At 37.4% G+C, this 9,604-nt stretch overlaps 1 non-coding gene across 1 annotated transcript; it reads right to left on the reverse strand.

Annotated features, from left to right (window-relative positions):
- Positions 1–2,074: 2,074 nt before the first annotated feature.
- umod.1 lies at positions 2,075–9,340 on the reverse strand. Its single transcript, XR_004220502.1, has 6 exons — positions 9,262–9,340; positions 8,525–8,603; positions 7,394–7,417; positions 6,551–6,571; positions 5,721–5,741; positions 2,075–2,951 (listed from the first exon to the last, which is right to left on the reverse strand). It is a non-coding gene; the product is annotated as a uromodulin (uromucoid, Tamm-Horsfall glycoprotein), gene 1 (transcript).
- Between the last annotated feature and the right edge of the window lie 264 nt (positions 9,341–9,604).

A 9,604-nucleotide genomic window follows, 5' to 3' on the forward strand; every position in this document is an offset into this window, starting at 1 on the left:
TTGGATGAATTGGATCATCTAGGTCATCAGCCACAAACCCAGGCAAATCCATGACAGTTGGCAATATTGTGCAGTACAGCACATGCTAGAACATTTTGGGCCACATTACTTGGGCTGTACATTAGGATTCCTCCTACCTTATCCAGACATCTGAAGCGGCGTTTCAGAACCACAAAAGTTCTCTCAATTATAGACCGCACTTTGACATGTGCTTCATTAAAAGCAGATTCAGCCCTTGTATGTGGCCTGGTTATTGGAGTCATTAGCCACCGATAACATGGGTAGCCAGCATCTCCTGAAATAAAATAAGATGAAATAAGTTCATGAAATCAAATAAGCTGCTTCCAGTCTCCCACTGTGAAAACAGGGCTTGCTTGCAATGGCAAATCATGCTTATGGCAGGCAGGCCCTGGTTTCACAGTGGGAGACAGAAAGCAAATATAGCAAACTTCTGATAGACATGACACAAATACTTACCTAAAAGCCATCCATGAGGCATGTTTCCACTTTCAAAATCAACAGATAATCCAGACTGCTTCAAGATGTAAGAATCATGTGAGGAGCCTGGAAATCCTGACATAATACTCATGATATTCATCTTACTGTCACATACGACTTGGATATTCAGAGAATGGTAATTTTGCAATTCCAGAAAACATGTTCTTTGTCTAGTGGGTGATTAAATGCCACATGCGTCTAATCTATGGCACCTAAGACATTTGGGATGCCACTGACACAATAGAGCTCTCTTTTTACAGTGTTCCAGTCATTTCTATTGATGGAAAACTTTATATAATTCCCAGACACTGAACGTATTGCATCCAGGACCTGCCCATGGCAACGTGAAAATGTGGGGTATGACACTCCACCATATATCCCTCCAACTTTCGGATAACTTCTGTTTCCAAAAAAATGAAGGGAGCACAGAAGTTTCACTATGCCAGGAACAGCATGGCTTCTATGTGTTAGTGGCTGCAGATAACGCTCCAGTACCTCATACAGGCTATAGATTGCAGCTCTACTTAATCTATAGCGCCTCACTATTTCCTTCTCTGTTAATCCATCTAAAGTTGATCTTTCCTTGAAAACTCGAGGATACATCTCTCTAGGACAATCACATACTTGATTCTCTTCTTCACATTCCAGAAAAAATCCGACTGCAGACTCCATGTTAGATTAGAGGAACGGAGCTTCCATTTGAAGCAGCGTAGGTGGTTTTTCACGGTGAGGGCAGTGAGGTTATGGAATGCCCTTCCTAGTGATGTTGTAATGGCAGATTCTGTTAATGCCTATAAGAGGGGCCTGGATGCGTTCTTGAACAAGCATAGTATCCAAGGCTATTGTGATACTAATATCTACAGTTAGTATTGTTGTTGGTATATATGGTTTATGTGTGTTGGGTTTCCTTTTAAGGGTTGAACTTGATGGACTCTTTTTTTTAACCCCATTTAACTATGTAATATGCTTTCTACATCTCTTTACTGGCAGTAAATTGCCAGTAAATTGCTTTAGTTCTTTGATATTTGAAGGGTGCCTTCTCTACATTGCCCTTTTTACGTATCTCCAAAAGTGTTCTATGAGATTTAGATCTGAACTCATTGCTGGCCACTACAGGTCTTTGTCTTAAACCATTCTTGGGTGCTCTTTGAAGTGTGCTTCGGGTCACTGTCCTGCTGGAAGACAAATGTTCTGTGTCTGTAACCCAGTTTTTAATATTGCACTTCTAAACACCATGGCAACCTCCTGATTTTTGATCCCATGCACAGACTCAAGGCACACAGTTCCAGGATCAATATAGAAACCCCAAAACAATAGTGACTCTCCTTGTTGTTTGAATTTAAGGATGGTTTTCTTATCTTTAAAGGCTGATTGTGGGCATGTAGTATAAGTGTGTAGGTTTAGGTAGACAATGTTGCGCCTCTAAATTACAAGCAAAGTTGTATTCTTCCTATAGTTTATGATTACACCTTACACTTTTAAAAGAAAAAACCTATAAAATAAGCAGACTAGATCATCCCATGCTGTACAGTACTATGCATAACAATGCGGAACAATGCAATATAAACTCAATTCAAACAAGTAATGCAAAATAACTTTAATCACATATCACAAGGGAGTCACAGCATACAGGTAAATATTCACGATGTTTCCAACAGGGCTTTCTCTACAAAACATGTACAATTCCACAGTATCCAGAGGACGTCAGTCTTACCAGGGGTAGCTACTTTTGGGCTCCTGTCCCCACCTGGTTCAGCAATCCAGCACTCCCGGTGCCCTTTGCTATTCCACCAGGCCTTTTCTACTGGCCGACACTAGCCCGAAGCTCATCAAGCCCTCCTTCTAGCCTACCCCTATCTACTCGGGTCCCTGTTCTGTGGATGATCCACTGGGAAGATTATTTCCCTCTACCCTCCTTGGTGGGGCAATAGACGACCCTTACTACTGAACCCTGACTCAGACACCTAGTGCCTGCTCAACTATTAGCTGCCCTGTTCTGACCTCTCCTTACCCTGTATATTGGTCTTCTTCACTTCTAGCTGGTCTCTTCCTGTATTGTCCCATAAAGACCACTAATTCTGGGTGTGGCCCCCTTTTATACATTCTTCCCCACACTAGTGGTTGGGGGGTGAACTACGGTCATAAATTTTTAATTGGTTTTAACAAAACTCTACTGCCACCTATTGGCCATTTAAAGAAAATTTATAAGCTCATATGTCATTATTATCTACTAATAATCAACTATTCCAGTGCTCTGCACAATTCTAAAGGATAGCATTGTCTATTGACAACATGTAAAATAAGACTGGATATTTCCATGAAAACTGAAGAATCCTGCAGTGCCTGGGTTTGCAGGTTTGAGAAATCCAGCGCAGAATATCACTGCTTTCCAGAAACCAAGACTGCTGACATGAGCATTAGCAGCACAGTAACTGTCCATGATGCTTGGGTGCCTGGAGGAGAGAATGAAAGAAGGCATTATAGCACTCCATTGAAATGAATGATTGTTTATGAAGGTATCAGTTGCCACTAGAATACTTCCATGATTAGACATTTAAGACAACAGAGAAATCCTAGTAAAACAATTACTACTGCTTCTAATGTTAGTATAACAGTGTAAGACCAATTAAAAACTGGGCGATTTAATAATAAACCATTTTCATAAAAATCTACTTTTGTAGTAGTATGTGCTATTGGGTAATGCTAAATAGAAACCTTCCATTCTAAGAATAGGATTCACAGTGCACACAAACAAGCCAAGGCACACATACATGCTAGGCCACATCAGCCAATTAATGGACAGAGTTCTGCCTTTTGCTCCCACACAACTTCCTGTTACAGTTAGAGCTGCATTATTTCCTGTCATGTGATCTCTGAGGGAGCACACAGACCATCACTAAATGGTGGATCAATGGAAAGGATGTAAAAGGGCAATATTTACTGATATATATATATATATATATATTCCAATTTGGTGAGATTCTTTAATAGGCCACTTAATATGATATAAACTATCAGTTGGTTTAGTATTCATTCTGAGGGTATAGTTTTCCTTTAAAGAAAAAAATCCCCAAAAAGTCGGCAGAAAAACCTTTAGCAAGTAAAAGCTGGCAAGTTTCGATAGAAGTCAATGAGAATTGTCTCTAACAACTTTATCTGTTTATTTATTTTCTCAGTATTAAATCCTTTGAGTTTCTTAGCTTCATTAAAAATGAGTGGGACAATGTGGTTCTTGTCAAGAAAACTTGAGGGGGAATATTCTGTTGCATTTTTATTATATAAGCTAGCATTGGAGAAGAAACACTGCACGAGGTGTTGTTGTTTTTTACATCCACTTTTTTCTTCCAAACTCAAATTTTAATAAATCTGCTGCTTAGTTCAAATACGTAAAGGATTAATAAGGCTAATTATCAAATGCAGTGATTTTTCTATCACTGATTAAGTAGCCTATTACTACTCCTCCTGGCTCTCACTGGCTTCTTTGGGGACAACCTAATAATGCTTTTACCAGCAGTTCTTATACTGAAAATGTGCATTTAAGTGTTTATTGGTAATGGTATTGGTAATGGTATCTTATGGAAGAGACATTCCTGTACAAGTGGTGTTAGGTGGCACCCATTAAACCAGTGGTCAGTAGCAGTCTTTACACACTTCTCCAACAGCAAAGAAAACACCTTGTAAACATCAAACAGAAGAGATCTTTTTCTGAAGCACTGGGATTTAGGCTGCATCTTCTTAGAAGTAAATGTTGCATATGTCTTTAATATGAAGTAGATACTAATTTAGGGAACAGTGATAAGCTTCAATCTTTTTTTCTCTATTTATAAACATATTCCTAATCAATCTAAATTGTATAATTGTATTTTATAAAGTTAGATGACCTTGAACATCCAGATTATATGGATTTATTTGGAGCACTCGGATGCTAGTGTAAAATCTGTACTGATGTAGGAGAAAACACAAATTACAAAAACTAATATGGTAGAGACAGAATAGGAAGAGCTAAAATGGCTATACCAGAGCGGTCAAGGGGATTAATGTAAAAGACTAGTAACCACGGGTGTAACTAAAGATGGAGCAGACCCTGAAGCCACGGGAGTGCCCTACAGAGAAAGGGTATGATAAAAACCTAACAGGAACTTCAGACAAACAATCCTGTGTATAGAGAGGAAGCTAGTAAAAGGGCTTGGAAGTGCAGGAGTAGCCATAGCACTGTCCCTCCCACCCACCTATAGACAATTTTAAAGGAACAGTAACACCAAAAAATGAAAGTGTATAAAAATAATTAATATATTATGTACTATTGCCCTGCACTGTTAAAATTTGTGTGTTTGCTTCATAAACACTACTACAGTTTATATAAAAACCCTGCTGTGTAGCCATGGGGGCAGCCATTTAAATTGAAAAAAGGAGAAAAGGCACAGGTTACTAAGCAGATAACAGATAAGTAGCATAGATTCCCGTTGTATTCTACACAGTTTATCTGTTATCTTCTTATGTAACCTGTGCCTTTTCTCCTTTTTTCAATTTAAATGGCTGCCCCCATGGCTACACAACAGCTATTTCTATTAGCTACAGTAGTCTTTCTAAAGCAAACACACAACTTTTACCAGTGCAGGGCAACAGTACATAATATTTTAATTATTTTAAAACATTTATATTTTTTAGTTTTACTGTTCCTTTAAGTGCCTAGGTGTTGGTTGTTGTGTACATGTATTTGGCTAATAATTCTGTCACAGTTGGCGGTGAAATGCTTGCCTTTGGGGGACTATAGGCAGTGATTGTTATAGATGTTATAGATAAGTAGCCAACTGGTTTGAGTCCCATAAGAGTGGTGACGTTTTACTTGCCCATCTGGCCCCTGAGGGGTTGGGCAGAAGGCATGTCAGGTAGCCCAGAAAGGTGCATGGTGCTTATCCTTGGCAAGCATTCCTTGAAAGTCGAATCGATTTATGTTTAACATTTAAAAACCTTTGGTTTGTAAGTCAATATGTTGATATTATTGTATCTGTATGTTTTGTAATTAAAACTATGCCCTTTTCATTCCCAAAATGCATCCTGTGATCTCCCATTTAAGTTTTTGTATATCAAATATGTGTATGGGGATGGGGGGTGGCATGAGGCCATAAAATCCCAAGTTACAGCCCTGCTTGTAATGATCATTACTTTGCCTGCACTTATGTACAATCATTTCTAGTTTAATTAAATTCACAAAGTTTTACCGGAAGCTGCAGACGGTGAATCTGGAAAGCAAAAGAAAGTTTATTACATTTAACAGGCCACAACATTGTTATAAATGACACAAATCCTGCTTCAGTTTAAAAAATAATATTTACTATTAGTGAGTACATTAGTGAGTACAAGTTACTAAAACTGGCCAGCAGCCTTATCCAGCAGGTAGAATTTAATTGTTTAAAAGCAAACTTCTTGTTGGTTTCTATGGGTTACTGCTCCTGGGCAAACATAGTGCCTTTTATTACATATGAGGGTTATTTTTCTACTGCAGTGATTGGTATTCCTCTGTAACATGCTGAGCCAAATTGCTATATATTGCACTGCTAAAACCTGTTTCATCTGCAGATGATCATTCATCTCCAATTTTTTTTATAGGTCATACCCAAACTATGCTTAAATGAGATTATTTTGTATTAAAGGGGTAGTTCGCGTTTAAGTTAACTTTTAGTATGTATCTTATACTGTAGAACTGCCTATTCTAAGCACCTTTTGAATTGGTCTTCATTATTTATTTCAAGGTTTTTTTTATCTATTTTTTTTTACTTCTAGCTCTTTGCAGCTTTCAAATAGGGGTCACTGATTTTGATAAATCTGCCCCTTAATGCTCTCTTTAATAATACAATGATGGAAACAAAGGATACAACATGCCAAATAATAATATTCCCTTAATGGTGTAACTGGTCCTTTCAGTTGGTGCCCAGGTAAAATAAAATGGAAATATTCAAAGTTTGAGAAGGGGAAGGAGATCGTTACTTTGCCTGCACTTAAGTACAAACATTTCTAGTTTAATCAAATTCACAAACAAGGGAGTTTTTACCAGGAGCTGCAGACGGTGAATCTGGAAAGCAAAAGAAAGTTCATTATATTTAACAGGCCACAACATTGTTATAAATGACACAAATCCTGCTTGAGTTTAAAATTAATGTTTTAATATTTACTATTAGTGAGTACATTAGTGAGTACAAGTTACTAAAGTTGGCCAGCAGCCTTAACCCATAGCAACCAATCAGCAGGTAGAATTTACTGGTCACCTGTTTAAAAGGAAACTTCTTATTGGTTTCTATGGGTTAGTGCTCCTGGGCAAACATAGTGCCTTTTATTACATATGGGGGTTATTTTTCTACTGCAGTGATTGGTATTCTTCTGTAACATGCTGAGCCATATTGCTATATATTGCACTGCTAAAACCTGTCTCATCTGCATTTCACCTACAATTAATTGTTTTTATAGGTCATACCCAGACTATGTTTAATTCAGATTATTATGTATTAAAAGGGGTAGTTCACGTTTAAGTTAACTTTTAGTATGTTATAGAACTGCCTATTCCAAGCAACTTTTCAATTGGTCTTCATTATTTATTTCAAGGTTTTTTTTTATCTATTAGTCTTTTTCTTCTAGCTCTTTGCAACTTTTAAATAGGGTGGTCACTGATTTTGATAAATCTGCCCCTTAATTTTCTCTTTAAAACTACAATGATGGAAACAAAGGAAACAACAGGCCAAATAATAATATTCCCTTTATGGTGTAACTGGTCCTTTCAGTTGGTGCCCAGGTAAAATAAAATGGAAATATGCAAATGTTTGAGAAGGGGAAGGAGATCATTACTTTGCCTGCACTTTTAATCAAATTTAATCAAATTCACAAACAAGGGAGTTTTTACCAGGAGCTGCAGTCGGAGGTGAATCTGGAAAGCAAAAGAAAGTTTATTACATTTAACAGGCCACAACATTGATATAAATGACAGAGTAGGAATTTGAATTGCACAAATCCTGCTTGAGCTCAAAAAATAATGTTTTAATATTTACTATTAGTGAGTACATGTCAATAGTTTGTATTACTAAACTGTAAAGGGACTCGTATGTTTCAGCTGTTATTGACTGGACAGTAAGTACATGGTACTCTCATTTGGCTTCCTGTACCATCTTTATGCAGATTCCACTCAAATCTCCAGATTTTCCCCTTTTGTCATATCTCAAGTGCCCAACTGTACATCTGTTATATCCTCTTGGATGTCTTCTTTCCTTTTATACCTCAACTGATCATATTTCCACACACACGCTGTACCCCTGGCCTGTCAGTCACTATGAACAACCACCATATTATCATTAAAGGATAAGTAAACTTTAATTAAAAAAACTCTAAACAGTGATAAGTTAACATAACTTTCTCGCTGCATTGCCTCAAGTTCTACAGTGCAAGCAACTCATGTGCAGCTTTTCCTAGTCTAGCATAAAGCCCCACCCCCTTTTTTCTGAGCTCTCCTTCTCTGTGAAGATGTCAAAGAAGTGCCTACTGGGCATGCTCACTGCCTCTGCTCCAATGGAAATCCATCAGACATGCGCAGTAGGCACTTTTTGAAAATAAGTTTGAGAATTTTGGTGCAACTGAGTTTTTTTACATTCCTTTTAGCAACTGAGTTTCAAAGATTCTACTTTTTTCATGAATAAGCTAGCAATAAAGATTTTCTAGTTTTTTTCTCAAATTCGAAAAAAACCCCAAAATTTGAACTTTAATAAATCTACCTCCATCAGTTTGGGTTTTGTTCGGCTGAAAACTTTGGCTCAATCTGAATCCTACAAAAAGGGCAAGGACTTAAGTTGTTACAATTTAAAATAATTATTATGATGCTGTATTCAGGCTGATCTTTAAGAATGCACTAAGGATATTTTTTTCCTATGTAAGGCACTTCCTAATGAACAATATTATATTATAAATGTGATATTCATTCTTATTTGTGTTCATTTCAATTAGGTTCACATCATGTATAACATATAGCCCCATGTGTACTCACCCAGCCTTTTGAATGGTCCCAGTTTCAGGTTAAAGGTCTTTTCCATGTTTACATCCAAGGCGCGGGCTCCAGAGCATGTCTGCAACACATAGATATCCATTGTTTGTAGTGCATGGTTGAGAGAACATTTTTTATGTTTGTCTGATCCAGCAAAATAATTAATGCCAAGAAGGAATCGTAATGTAAAGAAGGTGCAAATTTGTTTAGTCATCTGTAGCAACTAATCAGCAAGTAGCATTTACTGGCCCCCTATTTAAAAGAAAATGTCTTGGTTTTTTGCTATGGGTAATGGAACCTTTTTATTTCTTACAGGTTAGAACCTAATGATATATGAATACAGTTTTTACGCATGCAAAACAACACACGTAGAGGGTTTATGTAATAAATTCAACAAAAACTGGCCAGCAGCCTTAACCCATAGCAGCAAATCAGCAGGTAGAATTTACTGGTCACCTGTTTAAAAGCAAACATCTTATTGGTTTCTATGGGTTACTGCTCCTGGGCAAACTTAGTGCCTTTTATTACATATAGGGGTAATTTTTATAATGCAGTAATTAGTTTGTTTTGTTTCTGCTTTTTCACTCTTAGCTGTGGTGCCCATTCAGTCAGGTACAATTATTTTTACATAATTGTCACTGGGCACATGCAGGTTCAGTAGCCAGACAGATCTTCAGTGGAAATTGTGATTTATTTTTATCACATTCAGGAAAAAATAGTTTTTTGCAACAGTGCCATACCAACTTTTACCAGCAGGTGGTCAACTGTAACCCTTCAAGCACACTCCTGGAGCTCTATAACTACCTCTTACAAATGCTTAACACAGACTCCCAAAAGAAACCAGTCTGCAGCTTTTATAGCCTCCAAACTGCTCTATGCTGCCCCTGGTGGTCAGCATCTACTCTATAAATATTCATTCAGAGAGGCAGCCCACCCCTTTAGAAACTGGCTTCTCTGAGAGCTCCAGGTAAGTGCTTTATTCAACTTTACTTTATACATGCAATTGCAATGTTCTGTATAGAAACAAAGTAGTTTTATGTACACACTTTTATATACACTTATGGTAAACCTAGCTTTCTATAA

This window comes from Xenopus tropicalis, chromosome 9 (genome assembly GCF_000004195.4).
Source record: "Xenopus tropicalis strain Nigerian chromosome 9, UCB_Xtro_10.0, whole genome shotgun sequence".
NCBI classification, from domain to species: Eukaryota; Metazoa; Chordata; class Amphibia; order Anura; family Pipidae; genus Xenopus; species Xenopus tropicalis.